Here is a 22447-nt window from a genome sequence, read left to right as displayed (position 1 = left end):
TAACCATTAGACATTAAGAAAACAAAAAGTTAATATATATATAAAATTAAAGATTCTAAAAAATTAAAATATATATAAAATTGAAATATATGTAAAATTAAAGATTTAATTTAATTAAAATTTAATTAAAAATAATTACAAAACAAAGTAGAAAGTGCAAAACCAAGTAAACACAAGGCAGAATAGAGATGAGGGATAATAAAGTTCATTCTAAAAGACACAGACAGGTTGGAGAGATAGTACAGTGTATATGGTTCAGTCCCTGAAATCCCAGATGATCTCCTGAATACTGCCAGAAGGGATTCCTAGGTGCAGAGCCAGGAGAAACTTCGAGTATTGCCAGGTGAGCCCCAAAACAAAACACACAAAATATGAAAGATTGTTTATTGTTTTTTGCCTCCTGTGCAATGCTTAGGGGCCACTGGGACTTTCCTACTGGTGCTGGGCCAGCAGGAGACCCAGTGATTCAGTACTCAGGCTTCGCAGTGCTGGGGATTCTGGGGTCGTACATGGAGGTACTTGGAGAAGACGTGTGGTTTTGGGGATTGCAGTTGTGTGCTTGTGGATACCAGGCATGGAATTCAATCCTTTGAACCATCTCCCAAGCCCTAAAAATAAAGTTTTAATAGTTTGTTTTGGTTGTATTAGTCTGACCATTTTGTTTTGTTCAGCACAATTGATCCAAATTGAATACACACTACATACTTTTTGAAAAATCTGTATTTGTTCTAGTATTTAAGTCTAAAATAGAAAATCTTTAAATTTTTTTAAAAAAAATGTTTGGGCCACACCCATCTATGCTCAGCGCTTACTCCTGGCTCTGTGCTTTGCATCACTGCTGGTGTTCCCAGGGAAACTGTATGTGATGCTAGGGATCAAACCAGGATTGGTTGTATGCATGGCAAATGCCTTAATCCTTGTTATGTCTCCAGTCCTAAAATTAAACTTCTTTTAAATGAGCATTCATTCAAACCTATGGCACTCTGAAACAAAAAGTAAACGGATCCAGCATATTGGTCCTCAGGTAGATTCAGCCATAGATTGGATATTATTCTTAAGGAAGTCGTTATACCCCATTGAGGATGAAGTCTGTGTTGAGGGAGTCTTTAAACCATTCAACTCCGAAAGATAGTGTAGCAGCAGGAAGGATTCTCGTTCTTCAATCTGTTTACTATGGGTCACTGTCACTGTCCTCCCGTTGTTCATCAATTTGCTCGAGCGGGCCCAGTAACGTCTCCATTGTGACAATTGTTACTGTGTTTGGCATATCGAGTACGTCACGAGTAGCTTGCCAGGCTCTGCCGTACAGGTGAGATACTCTCAGTAGTTTACCAGGCTCTTTGAGAGGGGTGGAGGAATCGAACTCGGGTTGGCCATGTTGGCTGCGTGCAAGGCAAACACCCTACCCTCTATGCTATCACTCCAGCCCGTTTACTATATTTTTCAGTTGTTGGCTTCTCATTACATTTTCCCCCAAGTAGCAGCATTTTACCAGTAGCAGATTTTCACCACTTAAAAAAATTCTCTCCCTACAAATTTTAGAATATTGAGGCCAATAATTAAGGTCTGCCGAAATAAGCTATATTTAAATTCTTTCCTCCTATCTTGAAATTTATTTTATCTTTATTTTCATAAAATAGTCAGAACAGGCACTGGTTCAAAGTAACTGATAGAACCATTTGAGAGTTATCCTAGATTACATAAGGCTCTTAATTTCTTTTTTAAAATTTTTTAAAAATTAAATCATCATGAGATACACAGTTACAAAGTTGTCAATAATTTTGTTTCAGTTGTACAGTGTTCCAACACCCATTCCATCACCAGTATCCCCAGCTTCCCTCCTTCCAACCTTTAATCCCCAGTCGCATATATTTTTCTTCTCTCTCTCTCTCTCTCTCTTACTCTGTCTCTGTCTGCCTGTCTTTCTCTTTCTTTTTCACTCTCTTTCTTTCTTTCCTTTGGTCATTATGGTTTGTGGTACAGGTGCTGTAAGGTTCATGTATATCCTTTACCTACTTTCAGCACTCAATTCTTGTCCAGAGTGATCATTTCTAAATGTCATTGTTATGTGATCCTTTCTCAGAAGCCTAGAAATTGAGCTTCCATATGACCTAGTATACCACTTCCAGGAATACACCCTCAGGGCCCCAAAATACACAGCAGAAGTGCCATTTTCACTAAGTTCATTGCAGCACCATCCACAGTAGCCAGAATCTTGAAACAAACCCCATTGTCTGCAAACAGAGGAACAAACCCCATTGTCTGCAAACAGAGGACTGAATAAACAAACCATGGTGCATCTACACAATGGAATACTATGCAGCCACCAGGAAGAATGAAGTCATGAAATTTGTATATAAATTGATGGATATAGAGAGTATAATGCTGAGTGAAATGTCTGAAGGAGAGGGACAGACATAGAATGACTGCACTTATTTGTTGGATATGAAAAACACAGTATGTGACTATTTCCCAAGAACAGTAGAAATGAGGGCTAGGAGAAGTGGCCCGTGTCTGAAAGCTCGTCACAAGAGGGGGAAAGGGAAAGAGGGCAGTTGGTATAGAGAAGGGATGTCAACAAAATGGGGAAATAGAACAAAACAGTGTTAGAAAAAAAATCCAACAAAATGCCTAGTAAATGGCAGATACGCAGTAATACTGAATGTTAGTGGCTTGGCCAAATTTTGGATCATAATCACAGTAGCCTAAAAACTCCTTGTAACATGAGAGGGTACAGGCTTTATTAGGGAAAATGTGTTTATTAACAGTATACATTATGTGATTAGTGACTGCTCCAGTGTGTTGTTACATTTAGATGGAATTCTACTGCAAAACTATTCACATATGCTGCATTTCACGTGAGCCTTTTGTATAATTTTATTCCTAGTTACTAGAAAAATGAAGCCGTTTTCCAACTTTTAAAAACATAAGCCCTTTCACTCAAGAAATGTAGTTCAGTGCCACACACAATTTACTCAACTATGCTATTCCTTACATACGAGTTCACATGTGTATAAGAGACTCTCAGCATAAATATTTCCCTTCTGATACAATGTATCCTGTGTTGTTTGGGGAGGATGTAGGAAATTAGGAAAAGGGAATAAGGAGTGAGAATTTTCCATTTTTACTCTCTATTCATATCCCATATTCTCAACTCTTTAAAACTCTATTCATATGATATTTAGTCATAAACCATTCTAGTTACTCTAGAATTCTCACTAGGGAGTGTAACATGAACAAATATTCAAGATTTTCAATGGAATTTTAGCTGTAAATTGCCCAAAATTTCAGCAAATGTTTCTTAACGTTTAGCAATATGCATGTAACTTGAATTTAAAGATCTGCATTGACCTTCAAATCATTCTAATTCTGTAACAAAGTCAGCTGTCCAGTGCAATGAGCCTGCTCTGAGAGGTACTAGATTTCTGAGAGGTGGTGTAAACTTTTGTTATGTCTAAAATAACTAACATGTTATTTTGAATATAAAACTGACTTGTCTCATGCGTTTGCCCCTTTCTGTCTTGTCTCAGTTCACAGTTACTTACAAATAAAGTATTTGAAGCAGAGTTAGTTTTCCATCTGAAAGCAAAGTTCAGTTGGATGAAAAGTGCTCCCTTGAGCTAATGGCAGATATGGAGAAAAAACCTAGTTAATTTGTAACTTAAAGAACAATTTTATTTTTATAAATCAGAGAACTTTAGCAAGATGTGATTCAAAATTTTGCAGTATGAAAATTTAACTATAGCTTTTTCCTCATTAAGGTGATATCTATCTATCTATCTATCTATCTATCTATCTATTTATGCAGAGAAAAATGGAAACAAGTTCTGCTCATAAAATCCCTATATAGCAGGAAGTATATGAACATGTGTGTAGGGAAGTTTGTATTTTGGAAACTATACTGCCTTGTATTACCTAAATCACAATTCTAGTTATTCAGTAATTTAAAAAATGTAGCATTGTAGCACTGTCCTTCCGTTGTTCATAGATTTGCTTGAGTGTGCACCAGTAACATCTTCATTGTGAGAATTGTTTTTACTGTTTTTGACATATCGAATACACCATAGGGAGCTTGCCAAGCTCTGCCATGTGGGCAGGATACTCTCGGTAGCTTGCCGGGCTCTCTCAGAGGGATGGAGGAATCAAACCTGGGTTGGCCTCGTGCAAGGCAAATGCCCTACCCACTGTGCTATCACTCCAGTCCCCTTTTAAAATGTAGACATGAGTAACTTAGATTCTTTGTAGTGAATTAAATGGATGAATATGGAGAAACATAGTAAAGTCTAAATTTTTTGGAAGGGAGGGGTGGAGGGCCACACCCAACTGTGCTCAGGGCTTAGTTCTGGCTCTGCACTCAGGGATCACTCCTTTGGTGCTTAAGATGCCCGCAATAAAACCCAGGTCAATCACATGCAAGGCAGTGCTCTATCTGTGGTACTATCTCTCTAGTCCCCAGTAGACAAGTCTTAACTAAAGTTTATGTTAACTGTCATATCTGTGTAAACATGAATCAGAAAATTGATACATATTATTTCAGTTCATATACTTTAAAGTTATTTTAAGATAGCTTATTAAAAGTAATCAATAGGACTGTTGAGATAAAAGGGCTGAATGCATGCTGGAAGCCCCTTATTTGATCCCCAATTCTACAGGATTCCCTCAAGCACTGCCAGGGGCAACTCTCCCACCCTGACTTCTGAGTAGCTCCTGAAAACTGCTGGGTGTGATTTAGTAAATAAATGAAGAAAAAAAAAGTACAAGTTTTAGCAAGTAATTCTGAGACAATACAACAATTCTTATACATAATTATTCAGTATGTGGTCACTAATTTGATGTGAATCACATACATTTTCACTCAAATAAATGTCTTACACAAAGATAAGTGACTCTTTGCATAACATTATCAATGAAAAGTGCGGGAGCTCCACAGAGCAGTAAGGAAATTGTAGTGCATCGCATTTCTGGTGTGATCTTGCTGCTTAATCAGAAACAAGTTACTGAAACATCCCCCCTCATTTTTCTCACCTGCAAAATGATGAGAATAATAGCTACTCTTTTTAGTTCATAATTTAGAATTTATTTAAATACAGTAGTACCAATACTACTATTGGTACTATTATAATTATTATATTTATATTATTATATTTATATATTATTATATTTATATTTATATATTATTATATTTATATATTATTATAATTATTTTAATAATAATATTATTATTTTAATATTTGCAGTATTGCTAAACCATGCCCACTGCCAAAGTGCCAAGGTCCCTCCACATTATTCCATAGTCCCTTAGCACCCAACTCTGCCCCTTTGGCATGCTCGGATCACAATTCTCTGACTACATCTCAGGGTTTGTTTCCATTGCAGATAGTCTAATCTCTTATTTTCATAATTTTTCTTAAATTGCACAGAAATACTATATATCACTTAATCACTTAATCACTTAACTTCCCGTTAGTCGTCGATTTGCTCGAGCAGGCGCCAGTAACGTCTCCATTTGTCCCTGTCGTGTGCTAGTGTAGCCCAATGGCATCTCTTCGCTCCGGGAACATGGAGGGCCTCAAACCGATCGTTCATGATCTTGACAAAGAAGTCTGACCATCTGGTAGGTGGGCGGCCACGCGGTCTCTTGACTTCCCGTGGAATCCAATCAGTAACAGCTCTAGTCCAACGGTCATCTTTAAATCTCATTACGTGACCAGCCCATCTGATTTTCGACACCTTGGCATATGAGACAGCGTCCCTGATCCTTGATCGTCGACGGATGTCAGAACTCCGGATTCGTTCTCTCATTTGCCACAAATGCTGGCCGACTTTGACCGTGAGTGTGGAAAGGTAGGACTACAGCTGAATCTTACGAAGACAATGTTTATGAGAAACAGCCTTGTTCCTGACGCCCCATTCGCTCTCAATGGAACGACCATCTCCGAATGCAACAGCTATGTGTACCTAGGTCGAGAGGTCAACATGAGAAATGACCTGGCACCCGAGCTGCGCAGGAGGAAGAGAGCGGCTTGGAACGCCTTCAAGAACGTCGAAGAAATAGCTAAGAGGACGAAGAACCTCCAGCTCCGGGCACATCTCTTTGATTCCACTGTTCTTCCTGCATTAACATATGCCTCAGAGACCCGGGCCCTACGCAAACAAGATGAGAACACCATTCAGGTCTCCCAAAGAAGAATAGAAAGAGCTATGCTTGGAATATCACGTTTCACTCAAATGAGAGAACGAATCATTCACTATATATATTTATTATTATTATTATTTGATTTTTTTGCATCACACCCAGCACTGCTCAGAGATTCCTGCTGGTTCTGCACTCAGGAATTACTCCTCTCAGTGCTCGGGGGACCATATGGGATGCTGGGGGGGGGGGGGGGAAGGGGGATTGAACCTGGGTTGGCTGTGTGCAAAGCAAATGCCCTACCTGCTGTACTATTGTTCCGGCCCCTGCAAAGAAATACTTTAAAAGGTACAAGGATATCAGTATAAAGTATGGTTTGTGAAAATTTCAGCTTTAAATACACAGTAGAATATAAAAAGCATGCAAATCTAGTGTTCTCAAAAAATTATGTTGGTGTAATTCACTATTGATTTAAATACTGATGCATATGTGACAGTATCTTGTTTGACCCAGTGAGTCATCTCATCCAAAATATTTTCAGCTTTCTAGAGTTTTTTTCCCAGAATTAAATTAATTCTGGTTTCTATGTATCCCTAATATTATGACTTAGATAAATAACTAAGAGTTTTAAAAACATTAATTACTATAAGCTCTTGCTAGCAAATTTATCAACATCTTGAGAGAAAGGTCACAATTTAGGATTTTTGTGGCCCTCCATCTCCTCTAATTGTTGGGCATAGCGCTTCATGAATTCCAGATACTTATCTCTCCAAGTATCAACTCGAATATGTTAATACTGCTGTTATTCTTGATTAATTGAAATTCAAATTATATGAGGGTGGCAGATGTATAAAGAGATACTTAATTTCATCTATCATATTCTTCAGAGTGTTTTGTAACCACTCACAAAACTTAGTCTCATCTGGCACTAATTTCATCATTGCTTAAACCTGCAAAGATATACTTGTCCCAACTAAGGGAGGATATCTATGATTGGACCATTTTGAGGAAAACATGGATCAGAACAAGAAATTATAGTGTCAGGTTCCAATAGCTGTATTTAAAAAGTAGTTTAGAAGTCAGAGTTTTTTTTAGGATATTGAATCATTTATTGGTTACACATGATAATGAATGATACACAATAGAAGTCAAACATTTTAATTATTAAATATAAAAATGACTGACACAGTCAACTCAAAATTTTATAACTACAGCAACAATACAGTAAGATATACAAAAGAGAGGTTTGTTGACTTTAAAATATTTTAATTAAATTTTAGTTGTAGTTTAGGTAACATGATTATGATGATGTTAACTTGCCTGATTTTGATTAACAAAGATACTGCGTCTTCACCAAAAAGAAAGTACGGTAGACTCTTCTCTGTCTTTCTGCTTTCTCTAGCTCATCTCTTCCTTTTGCCTCTCCATCCACAACTCTTTGGAAATCTCATTAATGTAATCGAAGATTAAGAGTTTATTCTCATTTGTTACTGTATAGCTGGGCTGGAGCAATAGCACAGCAGTAGGGTGTTTGCCTTGCACGCAGCAAGCCTGGCCGAGCCAGGTTCGATTCCTCCGCCCCATCAGAGAGCCCAGCAAGCTACCGAGAGTATCTTGCCTGCACCTACTCTTGCTGGCACGGCAAAGGCTGGCATGCTACCCGCGACGTATTCAATATGCCAAAAACAGTAACAACAAGCCTCAAAATGGAGACGTTACTGGGCCCTCTCGAGCAAATCGATGAACAAAGGGAGGACAGTGACAGTGACATTATCTAGCCAATTGTTTTGTTTCTTTATAAATCACAGATGAGTGATATAATCTAGTATTTGTTCTTCTTTATCTCTTTCCTTTGAGATGCTGCTTTATTTTCCATCCAAGTTGCAGTGAATTGCAAGGTTTCTTCTTCTTTTTTTTTAATAGATGGGTAGTATTTCATTATGTATATATTCCACAACTTCTTTATCCATTCATCTGTCATTGGGCAATTGGGTTGTTTTCCTATCAAGGCTACTGTAGCTTAAGTGTTGCAATGAACATTGGTATGCATACAGCACTTTAAAGTAGTTCATGAGTTCTTGGGATAGATCTCATGAATTGGGATCACTGGATCATATAGAAACTGTTCTAAGTTTTGAAGATACACTTTTCTACAAAGACTTAACCAGACAGCATTTACACCAACATTAAATGAGGGTTCCTATTTCAGCACATCCCTTGCTGGCACTGTTTGTTTCTAATCTTTTTGATATATGTCATTGTCACTTGGTGAGATCTCATTCTTATTTTGATTTGGGTTTATCTAAAAGTAAGTGAAATAAAAAAATTTTAATGTGCATTTTGCCCATAAATATGGCTTCTTTGGGGAGGTGTCTATTCACTGCCTCTCTCCATTTTTGATTTTTTAAAATTTGTTTTTGCTGGAGTGATAGGATAGCAGGTAAGGCATTTGCCTTGCACACGGCAAATCCGGGTTCGATTCCTCCATCCCTCTTGGAGAGCCCGGCAAGCTACTGAGAGTATTCTTCCCGCACGGCAAAGCCTGGCTGGCAAGGTACCTGTGACGTATTCGATATGCCAAAAACAGTAACAACAAGGCTCACAATTTGTTGTGAGACGTTACTGGTGCCCACTCAAGCAAATCAATGAACAACCGGAGGACAGTGCTACAGTGCTACTTTGTAGAAGATTATATTATCTAGAGTCCATTTTTTCAGAAAACACACAATATCTTGCATTAGTGAATTTACCAGGCACAACAAAATAAATTGACAAAAGAAATAAATTTATGGATGGTCTCATGTCTCTATGTTTCAAGATATGAAATATTAAAATAACTATAGTCAAGGAAATAGATAAAATGGAACATTTCATCAGAGTAGTAGGCTCTAATGTAAAATATAAAATAGTTCAAGAGCTAAAAAACTATAATGCCAAAATAAAAGCACGGAGATGAATTTAACAGCATATTGGACTTAGAACAAGGCAGAATTGATGAGCATAATAACAAATTAGTAGAAAATCTAGATTGAAGCCAAAATCACTTAATCACTTAACTTCCTGTTAGTCATCGATTTGCTCGAGCGGGCGCCAGTAATGTCTCCATTTGTCCCTGTCGCGTGCTAGTGTAGACCAATGGCATCTGTTCGCTCTGGGATCGTAAGATTCAGCTGTAGTCCTACCTTTCCACACTCACGGTCAAAGTCAGCCAGCAATTGTGCCGCTTGGCTGATGTTTAGTGTTATTAAACAATGTCATCAGCAAAGCGGAGGTGGTGTAGTTGCCGACCATCAATCTTCACTCCCATTCCTTCCCATTCCAGTCGTCGCATGATGTTCTCGAGGGTGGCACTGAAGAGTTTCGGTGAAATGGCATCACCCTGCCGCACCCCTCTCTTGACATCAACGATCACTTCTTTGTAGAATGGTGAGATCCTGGTAGTGAATCCGCAATACAGCTCACGGAGGATCTTGATGTATTGGGCTTGAATGCCCTGATTGGCTAGGGCTTCAATGACCGCTTCCGTCTCAACAGAATCAAAGGCCTTCTTTAAATCAATGAACGTTAAACAGAGCGGCATCTTGAACTCCCGAGAAACCTCAATGAGCTTGGTTATCATGTGGATATGGTTGATGGTGCTGAATCCTTTGCGGAACCCGGCTTGCTCACATGGTTGTCCTTCATCTAGTGTTCTGCCAATCCTATTTAGGATGACTCGAGTGAACAACTTGTAGATGACAGACAATAGGCAGATCGGGCGATAATTGCCAATATCATGGATGTCTCCCTTCTTGAGCAGTAGTACGGTCCTGCCGGTTTTCCATTGGGACGGAACCTTGCATTCAGACAGGTAGCAAGTGAAGAGCCGAGCCAGTGTATTGATGAGTACTGACGGCAGGTTCTTCAGGTGTTCAGGTCTGACCTTGTCTGGGCCGGGTGCTGTTTGTTTCTTTACAGACGAAATGGCGTGTCGGATTTCGGAAGGGAGAATGTTGGGAACGACATATCCATCCTGTGGAATTTGGCATGTCGGCAAGTGGACATGGCTATCGAAGAGATTTGAGTAGAAGTCATGGATAATCTTCTCCATTGCCGTTCTGGAGGATGTGATGGATCCATCAGGACGTCGGAGGGCAGTCATCTTGGTCTTGTAGTTGGCGAAGGACAGGCAGGCGTAACGAATACTTTTCCCGGCTTCTGCTGCATCTACCAGTACTTCTGCTCTTCTCTCTTTGAGGTCTTCCTTGATCGCATCTCTGCACTGCTTTGTGAGCTCGGACGTTAGCTTGCGGTTGCCTGAAGCATGTGCCAAACCACGCTGGCGAATTAGCTCAAGAGTTTTTGAAGACAGGTGTTTTTTGTGGCTATCTCTCTCTTGGTGTTCCTCGCACATTCATGGAGGTGCTGAACCAGTTGATCGTATTCCTCTTCAATGTTGTCAACAATGGCATCTTCCCATGTTGCCGCAATAGTGCCAAAGAGTTCCCAGTTGTTGGTTGTTCTGGGAGTTCTCTTTTTGAACTTTGCAGCCCTTTCTCCCCGCTCTGTGAAGTAGAATTTTGCACGAAGGAGATGGTGGTCCGATCCTGTTCGAAATTTTGGGACAACAGTGACATCGGTCAGGCAAAACCGTCGATTGAATATGATGTGGTCTATTTCGTTGTGGAATCATCCACCGGGAGACTCCCATGTCCAACGTTTAGATTCTGCCTTCTGGAACTGTAAGTTACCATGGATGGTCTTGGTCGACATGATGAACTCAGACAGTCTCTCACCCTGTTCGTTCCATTCTAGGCCATGGGTCTCTCTCTTCACCTACAAGGGTGATTAGAGGTCGCCTCAAAAGCCTCTATCCCTCTCGGAAAGACTTCCAAGCTACCGAGAGTATTCCGCCCGCATGGAAGAGCCTGGCAAGCTATCCGTGGTGTATTCGATATGCCAAAACCAGTATCTACAACTGGTCTCATTCACCTGCTCCTGAAGGCTTCACCGAATTGGCAGCACTGAAAAGGATGAGAAAGGAGAGGCCGACAAAATCTCAAGGCCGAACTAGGCTGCCACAATGAAGGAAGACAAAAATGATCATCTGTACTTTCAATGCACGTACGCTAGCATCAGATGCATCCATCGAGGACCTGATGGTACAAGCGCGAATGATCAAGTACGACATCATTGGTCTGACCGAGACAAGAAGGCACGAATCTCACCATGCCGTTTTTGACACTGGAGAAGAATTGTTCCTCGGAAGATGCGATAAAAGAGGTGTCGGAGGCGTCGGTGTCCTTGTCAACACAAACTTGGCCAAGAGCATTGATTCATTCGAATGCCTAACAACCCGAATCGGACGTTTACATTTGAGTAGATGTGGCTCACTGCCTGCAGTTTCTATCTTCGTTGTCTACGCACCAACATCTCATTATGATGAAAGAGAAATCGAGAAGTTCTACATGGAGCTGGAGAAGTTCTATAAAGAAGACCACACCTTCTACAAGATCATTGTGGGTGATTTTAATGCCAAGATAGGATCGAGAAGATCAGCTGAAGAACTTCACATCGAAGCCAAAATAGCTTAAGAAAAAAGAAAAAATACAGAAACTATAACATAAAGATGCAGTTTCAAGTATAATATGTTACAGTCACAGAAAGGAAAGAGAATGTTAATGAGAAAAAAGCAATATTTGAAGTGATAATAGCTAAGACTTTCCCAAACTGAGAAAAAATATCAAGCAGCAGATTCAAAAAGTGCTATAAATCGGAAACAGGATAAATACAAAGAAAAACCACATGTAGGCACATCACAGCAACACTGATGAAAATCAAAGACTAGGAGAAAATCTTAAAAGCATTCAGATAAATTATCTTAAAAGATAAAAACGTAGAATTTTAAATAAATTCAAGAAATCTATCTTTGAAAGACCATTTTAGTTCACCATTTCTGTCAAGTATAATCAAGAAAGAAAAGAAGAAAAGAGCATAGGTTCAACACATTTAAAATGAGAAAGTGATAATAAAGATGTTAAAAATGATTTTAGTAAGAATACTATGTATAATCTTATTATAATAAGTAAAAATACCTCAGTATCATTTTTCTAAACATGTAATAAACTACCAAATTGAATTCATGAAGAGTTAATGTCCAGAAACCCAAAATACTTAAAAACAGCACAAACCAATTTACAGGACTCTTACAAGAAAGCGATAGCATAGCGGGTAGAGTGTTTGCCTTGCACATGGCTGACCCGGGTTTGATTCCTCCATCCATCTCAGAGAGCCTGGCAAGCTACTGAGAATATCCCGCCCGCATGGCAGAGCCTGGCAAGCTCCCCGTGGTGTATTTGATATGCCAAAAACAGTAACAACAATTCTCACAGTGGAGACATTACTGGTGCCTGCTTGAGCAAATGTATGAACAACGGGAGGACAGTGCTACAGTGCTTACAATAAAAATAAAAAAATATTTTTCCTGAGTTATAATAATCTGTGTTAGTCATGGAAGATAGACAAAAACTTCTTAGCTTTATTCCACAACTTTTAACAAAGATCAATCTCACCAATGTATTATGTAGAAAAACTCTAGGACAATATGATTTATGAAAGCAAATGTAAGGATCTGAAGTAAAGTATTAAAAGAATATGGCAATGTGTTGGATAAATAATAGGCTATGAAAAGATGGGGTTTATTTTGGGAACATATGAATATTTTAAAATTTTTTAATTTTATTTTTACAAAGTTGTTCACAATATTTGATTACATTTAATATTCAAACACCTGTCCCATGACCATTACACCTTCCCGCCATCAAATTTCCATCCCAAACTCCAAACCCTGCCCTCCAGGCAGAACCAAGATAATGTATTTTGTATTACTTGTTGTGAATAATTCGCTGAAAATGAGACAAAATAGGTTTCTTAGGGGAAAGACTGTGAAGACTGTTGTATTTCACCCAGGAGCCATTAAGCCCTTCTATAAGAGATCACTAACATGTTAAAGGTTGAGCATTGTGTGCTTATATGTGTATCTTTATAAATGTATTTCCCCCTAAGATTGTTTGTCTTCTACTTTAAACCCCATCAAATGTGGCTGTGCTACTCTTGGAATATGAGTGGTGTGAGGTATGAGGTGTTCAGGAATAGGTTCACTCCTGGGTGGGGCTCATTCGAGAGTGTAGAAAGTGGCAGTGAGCATGGCAGTAGTTGCTTTCTGGAAGTTTTCGGCTGCCTGGGCTGACTCCAGTGGGGCTGGGGGCGGGGCTCACCCATACCCTCCGGGTTGCCCTCAATGAAACAGCCTGGCACAGGGTCTGGTGGCATGGCTATGGCGTATCCCATATGAATACTTTAATACTCTGATGTCTTAGGAATGATATAATCATATGTGTGTGTGTGTGTGTGTGTGTGTGTGTGTGCGCGTGTGTGTATGTTCAGAAGAGATTTTTGTAAAAATTTTAAGTAAATTTTAAGTAAATTCTTTAGCATACTTTTTCTTGTTTTGTTTTTGGTCCACATCCAGCAGTCTTGGGGTTTACTTCAGAATCTGCTCAGGGATCACTCCTAACAGTGCTTAGGGCATCATATGGGGTGCTGGGGGTTGAATCTGAACTGGCTGTGTGTAGGGTAAGCACCCTTCCTTCTCAGCTTTTGCTTAGTCCCCTCAGAGCACATTAAAAAAATTCTTAGTAAACTAGGAATAAAAGGAAATACTGTGTTTCATTACATCTAAGAAGCTAATGGTGGAGGGCTTATTAATATTAATTTTTTTGAGGGGGACATATTTGGAGGTGCTCAGGGATTTCTCCTGGCAATGCTCAGGGGACCAAATGGGGGACAGGGATTGAACCTGGATTTGCAGCATGCAAGGCAAGCACCCTACCTGCTGTACTATTTCTCTAGCCCATAGGGCTCATTATTAATTCGGGTAATTAAGAGACTTCTCCACTCTGGAAAATAAATTGTGATATCATTTATTGATTATAGTCACAAAGAGGATTCAGAGATACTAACAAGTTAAAAAAAAGTGGTTATTAGAATTAATGAAATACAGTAATAACACTGAAATAACCAGCTATATATTAAGAAAGTAAATTTAAATACTTTCAATATCTTGAGACCATGTACCTTATACCCTGGTAAAGTCTATGTTAAATAAATATTTAAGATATTAGCAATAAAACTTTACAAGGCCTAGGGGAAAATATGTGTGAAGTTTATATAACATTGGGTCAAGGTAAGCCTTTCTAAACAAGAACCCCAAAGCTGAAATCAAAAAGCAAAAGCATACTAGGTTGGACTACCTACATATTTTATAATTACATATACCACTAAAACCACTTTAAAATTCTGGTAAACAGCCCTTTCTATGCCCTGCATTGCAGGTCTCCTGATGTCCTTGGTCTGCTTTGTCTGTGTCTTCCGTTGGGGACCCAAGGGCAGGTCACGAGAAGCTGACTTTCCTTTTCCCCCACATTAATATGTTGATGCTAAGCATTGTAATAGGCTGACTTGAAACCTGCAATGCATGTCTTTGGAGGCAGGGTTGGAAGGACTTGGCGACTTTGCCCAGAAAGATTGGGAAAGGATGGGAGTGCTGTTGGAAGGAATGTCGAGCTCTGTCACAGGACAGAAGGAGCGAGCTATTCCAGCACACCGGGAAGGCAAGCTTAGGAACTCAGTGGAAAGGAGAGAGATTGAACTTGAGAAGGGCACAGCAGCCTTTCCCAGTGACAGGTTTGCCTGTCATTCTGTCCTTTCAGGGCAGCCTCCTGCAGAAGCAGCTTCCTGTCACCAAGCAGCTGCCCGGGGGCTCATGGGCATTGGACCCTCCCAGCGGGGAGTGGTTTCAATCTGGCTCAGTGGGCAGATTGCCTCTTGCCCTCCTTCATGCCGACATTGTGTGCTGTCCCCAATGTTCGAAGCATCGATGACCTTTTGCAGTGGTTTCCAAGGTGGTCCAAGAGATGCAGGGCAGGGACCTGAGGAGGACAGATGGCTCACCCTGGAGGCTCAGCTTCCCTCAGCAGCGCTAGCACTTTTTCCTTTCTCTTTTTGTCCCTATGTAACTGGGAATGGTGATTTAACTAATGTAAGGTGGCCACTGGAGTCTTCGACTCAGCTTGGATATTCTGCAGGCTTCTTTTCAGTTTTCTCATTTCTGCAATCTTCTGTCTTCCTTCAGTCTTCACATGTGTAGCTGGTTCCTATTCTCAAAAGGTTTGAGATAACTGGTGAAGGATGAGACTCTAATGTTAGAATATTTATATTTGTTTCCTAGTAGACTTGCCTTCCCCTTAGACTTTAATATAAAGATGTTTTTAATATAAAACATCAGAAGTGAATTCTGTTTTATTTTAATATAAAATATAAAATAATATAAAAAGTCTACTCTGTTTTATTTTAATATAAAATAAGTTTTTAATATAAAAACTTTGGTAGTTTTTGAACTGGGGTCAAAAAATAGTCCATTGACTGAGGGTTTTCATGTACCAGATTTTATGCAAAGCACTTTAAGGAAAAGTAACCACCATTCTCTTGAAGTTAAATAGAAAATCAAAACTCTTAATGCGTATGTAACTTTACTCCAGGTTAGCCAGAAGAGATGGAATTAGGAGCTGGAGTGATAGTAAAGTGGGTAGGGTGTGTGCTTTGCATGCACCTGACCTGACCCAGCACGCATTTTGCCCCTCGAGGCCGCTAGGAGTGATCCCTGAGCACAGGGTCAGGAGCAAGCCTTGAGTGCTGCCGGGTGTGCACCCCCCCCCACCCCTGAAAAGACATAGAGTTAGAATATTGAAGTCTACCTCCAAAGGTACCCACTCCACAATTCCTATATTATGTTATATTACTTCCTAGTATTCTGGCTTATTATTGTTTTTTTTTTTCTGAGTAATTTACCATCTGGTAACTATAACACTGTGGTGTTAATTGGCGCTAATTTTCTGATGATGGCAGTGACTATACTTGGGTTTTAAAGTGGAGAAAGCTGTGATTAAGGTGTAAGACATGTGAGGTTAAAGTCATGACTTTCCCACTTACTGTGTGTGACTTTGAATTAGCTACTTAACCTCTATGAGCCTTAATTTCCTCCTTAGTAAGATGAGGATAATACCTGTGTCACAAGAACTTTTGAGAGGATTAAGTAAATAATGTTGAAATGACTCATGAATGGGGAAAACTTTGTACATGAAACATCAGTGTGTAAAAGTAAGGATTGCATGCATGGCACCTATCTCATTAGGGTTTTTAATAAGAGTTATGCCACTTATTTACAACAGAGGTCAGAAGGTCAATTAGGCAAGCAACATTCAACAGTCTGGGACATTTTTTTTCTGTTTCCTGGGTGACTCATATTCTGGAGGTTATTCGGTGATTTGAAATTTGATGCAGGGGGTTGAGAAAAGAGTAAATTACTTGTCCGATAATAAGGCAGACCTAGAGAAAACCAGGAGACAATAAATAATTGATAATCTGTTCTCTCACAAATTGGACAGTCTATATCAGGAGTACTCTGTGGTTTTGTGTAAAGTGTCCATTTAAAAAAGGTGGAAAATGGGCACTGGTGAAGGGATGGGTACTTCATCACTATATGACTGAAACGCAAGCATGAAAGTCTGTAACTGTACCTCACAGTGGTTCACTAATAAAAATTTTTTTAAAAAAGTTTTATTGACAAAAGCTACATTCAGAGAAGAACAACTGAGGAGACTTCAAGACCATGTGATTTGAAGAGATGATGGAAGAGAATGGAAAATGTTTAGCTCATGAGTAGAAAGATCATAGGGCTTTCATGGTCTACTTGACCCATTTGCAAGCCTAGTTCCCCAATGAGATGACACATTCCAAGCTTTTCTCCCCATACCACAGTTCTGACTTACTAAGATTGTGGTGATTCCTAGATATGTTTACTTTAGAGCAGTCTCCTCCCCTTTTAACTCTTACGCTTGGTTACCCCTAATCTCAATGAAACTTAAGGAAAATAAACTTCAGGGCATGTTTTTCAGCCACTGTGTGACCATGGTCCCTTTCTGACCTTGTTTTCTTCCTGTGGCTCCCTGCCTTATTGGTTGGTCCCCTAGTCTTGTTCTGTGGCCCCCTTCTCCCCATTTTTGCTATTTTTGCCTGCAGGCCCTTGGAATGTCTGGAACCCTCCAGTAGAGGAACATTGCTTTAGGATGATGTTAATAGCTCTGTAAAGGAGGAACAAAAATGACGAACAATAGGCAGTGAGAGCTGGAATGGTCTACTGAGTATTTCTGAAAATACAATTGGTAAAAGCTGTTACTAAAGATGAGTTTGATGTTTTAAAGCTGAAATGGTAGGAAAGGTGAAAGGTGATAAATTGAGTTTCGTTTGTTTATTTATTTATTTATTTTTGTTTATTTTTTGTGGAGGCCACACTGTGCCATGCTCACACATTACTCCTATATCTGCACTCAGGGATCACTCCTGGTGGTGCTCAGGGGACCATTTGGGCCAGGAATTAAACCCAGGTTGGCTGCGTGCAAGGCAAGTGCCCTACCTGCAGTACAGTTGCTCCAGCCCCGATGAATTTAGTTTTGGAAGCTTGATAGATTTTGGATTGTAACCTACAGTTTCAGGGATATCAACCAATTATTTTCTGGTTGATATGTTGTGCTAAATTTTAGTCTTGACAGAATACTAGCCCCTTAGCTTCTTAACATGTATTTCATGAAAAAAAAAAGTTGTTCCATGAAATAGTTAAGCAAAAACTCATTTACTGGAAAAAAATTAGGTAAAATAAGTAAAATTATTGCTCTATCATAAAAATCAAGCAGAGCACAATAACCTAATGTATGTTTTAGGGCTCTAGAAAGAAGTAATACAGAGTAGAGCATTTTCAAGAAATGCTTGCCACAGAACCTTTCCTTAATTGAGGAATGCAGTTTGAGGCTAATGTTATTGATAATACACATTGGAAAATACTAGACAAAGAAGGAAGCTCATTTTAGTATGAAGGCCAAAGTCAGATGCATAGATCTCATGGAAGGGAGAAACTAGGTTATTAAATGTGACAGACATTCAAAGGAATAAAATCCAGTGACTGGGTTTAACAGCGTTAGAGAAAAGTTTCAGAAGTAATAGTAAAAGTAAGGCTGGTAAGATTTTAGGATAAAAATCTCATGTTTTCAAACTATCAACTGAAATGAAGATAATGTGGTAAGGATTTTGCATTTGAAAAAATTCTACAAAACATAGTCATAGTTAAGTAACAATCAGGGTAGGACAACTACTTACAACTGAAGGAGAGGCAAACTCAACGGAAATTGTTATTTTTTATTTTTGTTATTTACGTAAAGTGGGATGTATTTGGAATGAGAGAAAAAGGCTAAAGGAACCTATATAATAAATTTTAGTAAAAATATTAACTTTTTCTTTCAGGACATAGATAAAAAGAATTTTTTAGATTAACTGCTCATTTATAAAATGAGTTTTTGATATTGAAGTTTGAGATTATTGAAGTTTTTAATATTGATGTTTGGGATTAGTTCATTTCTTTCCTTCAAGAGTGCTTGTCACAGAATAGGATTTCCACACCTGACATCCCTTATTAGTGTTACTGTGTCCACTATTTGAATGTTCACTACATTGTACCATTGCCAGTGAATAGAAAAAGGAAATTAGAGTCAAACCAAATCACTGCATATTCTTCAGCACTCTTATATTACATAATCATGGGTTAGCTGTTGCTACTCATAATCCCTTCTATTTCTATTTTATTTTTATTGTCTTGCATTGTACTTGGAACAGACTATGCTTTTACTCATTTGCAATTTGATTTGTTTTTCAGTGGTCATTTTAGTTGCAATATTTTTGCACTAGGGAAAGTCAGCTTTATGGGGCTGGAGATTCTCACATTCTACTTCTATGTACTCACTTAAATATATAGTGTTAATGGCAGTTGCATGACTCATAGTCTACATAAGCATAAATTAACGCCAGTGCCTCTGTGGTACACCCTTCTTGAGATTGCTCTGGAGGACCACCCAGAAGATGGAATTTATGCAGACTGCAAAGGCCCATTCAATTTAAGAAACCAAGCAGCACTGACCAAATTACACCTGGATCCCTCAGTATGAACCAGCTACCCATTTGCTCCTGGTGGAGGTTCAAATTGTTGATCTTAAACTATAAAGGACTTTATGGACTGAATTATAGCTACTTTAAACAACACTTCTTTTTCAAATAGAGTGCTTTGCACATAGTGAGCACTCCATAAATGTTCTTGATCCTGACTTAATGATAGTTCACTTCTTCCAGTGGATTTCCTTTCCTTTTCTGATTTACAGATAGTCTTCTTGACATTAAATTGTTGTCTTTGATATTATTTTTGTTTGGGGGTTTAGTGGGATGTAAATTCACTATCCACATGAGAGTCATCTTTTTAATTATATTATTTTTTATTGAATCTGAGTATTATCATTTGATACCATGTAGCAGCAACAGAAGCTGTAAAAGGAAACAATCATTTTAGTAAGTTCACCAGAAAGTGGCATATATCTCTATATATGTATATATTTTTTAACCTGTAACTGTGCCTTTTATCATAGAGCTTTTACTAATTTTATGTTTAGCTCAGTATTTTCAACAAAAATAACTTCAGAAGATATATAGACGGTGGGCAGTTATATGATAAAAGCCCACTATCACTGAATATTGAGGAATTATAAATAAAACAACCATGAAATATCACCTCCCACCAATGTGAAAGGCCTATAACAAGAATGCAAGAAAACTGAAGAGATAATACAGAAGTTAAGGCACTTGACTTGCACGTGGCTGACCATGGTTCAATCCTAGGCATAACATATAGTCCTCCAAGCACCACCAGGAGTGATCCTTGAGTCAAAAGCTAGGAGTAGATCTTGGGCACTGCTGAGTGTAGCTTCACCCACATCCCCTCTGTCCTTGTCCCGCTCCCCCCCCCTCCCCCCACATACCACACCACAATGGGCCAGAAGTAACACAGGTACTGGTGGAGGAATGTAAATTGGTCCAAATACTAGATAAGAGTATGCAGAAATTTCAAAAATTAAAAATAGGGGCCAGTGATATGGTTAAGTGGTAAAGAACATATGAATTTGTATGAGTTTGATTCACATGTGAGTTTGTTCCCCAGTACTTCACACTTATGCTGCCTCAAAACAGATTGGTGTGGTTCTATTAGCTACCAAACACCACTGAATATTAACCCCCACCCCATATTTGAATTAGATACACCATTTACATAATCAACTGCTAGATATTGATCCAAAGCACACAAAAATACAAATTAAAAAACATATGCACACTTATGTTCATTGTAGTACAGTAACTAAGAACTAGAAACAACCACATGCCGAGCAATTGGTGACTGGATATAGAATACATGAAAACTGGCCTTTTGCTGCAACAAGGATGGGAGCAGGGTGTTATGTTAAATAAAATAAGTCTCCTTGTAGTAGAGATTTGCTCTGTTTCCTCATGCTGTTGTGGTTGTATAGAGGTAAAACCTTCAAGTTCACTAGCACTGTTCTCTCTTATTCTGGGAAAGGATTCTGAATAAGGTTGGTCGATGGTGGTCACCCTTCTCCCCTTCTAGAATCTGTCCTTCCTCTCAGACATCATTCTGTGGCTTATGACAGGCATCTAGTGAAGCATTGGAGGAGGTGCTCTTTTATATTGGGCTTGAACAGCTTCTTGCATAGTGGTCTTTTGTTGGAATTGGAGTTGGCCGATGGATTATTGTCATATTGTGTTTGAGGTGGCCAGGACTTTTTCCACAGAATTAGGTGATAAAGGTTGGGATATGAGTGGAGAGTGCTGGGAGTGGGAAATATAACTGGTCAGGTAATCGGCACCGCCTTCCCCCACACACAGAAGGCCACGCCCACCTTTGAGAATGCCAGGCTCCCTACTGTGGAGGCCACGCCCCCAGGCAGTCCCATTGATGTGCTCACCAATGAACCTACACAGCTATGAGGTGGGCCGGAGCTACAATGGAACTCCGGTAGGTGTTCCCCAAAGTCTCCTCCTAGGCCCAGTGGTGGGGGTGTAGGGTGGGGAAGGGATGTGCGGGGCGCGTGCGGGGCAGGGACACGCTCACCGAGGAACCTGCAGAGAAGGGCGGCTCCACGACCTCCATCAGTGATTCTTAGGATTATCTGGAGCATTTAGATGCATAGACGAGATATTCTTTAATCTAGCCTTTTTGCAACCTTGATGTAATTCACGTACACATACAACATCCAGAATCATTGATCAGGACCTACAGAGCCAGTGATTTCATAGTAATTCTTATTACTAAATTTGATCAAGAAGGCTTTGAATACCCTTATGGTGCAAAAGTAAGGAACAAACAGACAAATCAGTAACAACCATGATGGCAAAAAGATACAAAAACACCATATCCTATTGTTTCCTCTTTTCTTCTAATACATGAAATGAAAGTACTGAACTGTCTTTCTTAGTATGTACCAAGTTCCCTGAATGTATGCAGTTATCTTTTCTCCTAGGGTTTCTCTCGACTTAGTTTTGATGATCTTTATAGTGTAGAAGAGTATTGGTCAAGTTTTCATAGAATATGCCTCTATTTGAATCAGTCTAGGAAAGCTATTACTATTTTTTCTTCTTTTTAAAAGTTATAAATATTTGCTTAGTTTTAATCCCACCAACGTAATTTCCCTCCCACTTATTCAAACTATGCTTTACGAAATTGTTAATGATGATTCATTACATGCATTCAGTATTCCAACACCAATCCCACCACCACTGTCACCTTCCTTCCACCATTTCTTCATTTTCCCTATCATATCTCAAGCATGCTCTCTGTGCAGGCCCATAACAACTTATTTTTATGTTGTTTGTTACCCCTATATGGCTAATGGAATGATTAAAAAATGATTCAAAAATGTAGAAAAAAATTGTGAAAATGTTGGCTATCATCATGGGAACATTAAGTCCTTGTCTGAGAGTTTGCTAAGCTGTTGTTGAAAGTTGAGCATTCGGTATTAAAGTTTTTGTTAGTCAAGATTGGTTGGCTTCTACATTACATCTCATCCAATCTGGTACTACTGGGATGTCGGTGTTGTAAAGTTTGGAGATGTTGCTCCAGAGAATCCAGAATATTTAACTGGGCTTGAGGCTGGCGGCATGATGGTAGTTTGGGGGTGTGGGAATTGGCTGCCAGGGTTTTGTTAGGGTGGGAGATCGCTCACCCCCTTGCCCTGCCCCCCAGAATACCCTGGAGGTCTCAGCTGGGAACAGTGTCTGAGAAATGTTTGCAGCTAGTTGAGGATTTATTTATGAATGTCTCTGGAACAA

At 39.2% G+C, this 22447-nt stretch overlaps 1 protein-coding gene across 1 annotated transcript in view; it reads left to right on the top strand.

Annotated features, from left to right (window-relative positions):
* The window catches only part of MSRB3 (methionine sulfoxide reductase B3), a 203598-nt gene that overhangs the window by 76113 nt on the left and 105038 nt on the right, over nt 1-22447 (top strand). The window lies entirely within an intron of this gene.

The sequence above is a fragment of the Sorex fumeus genome, unplaced genomic scaffold (genome assembly GCF_029834395.1).
Source record: "Sorex fumeus unplaced genomic scaffold, SorFum_2.1 ptg000081l, whole genome shotgun sequence".
Lineage (NCBI taxonomy): Eukaryota > Metazoa > Chordata > Mammalia > Eulipotyphla > Soricidae > Sorex > Sorex fumeus.
Note: the sequence above shows the minus strand (reverse complement) of the source record. Positions and strands in the feature narration are given on the sequence as shown.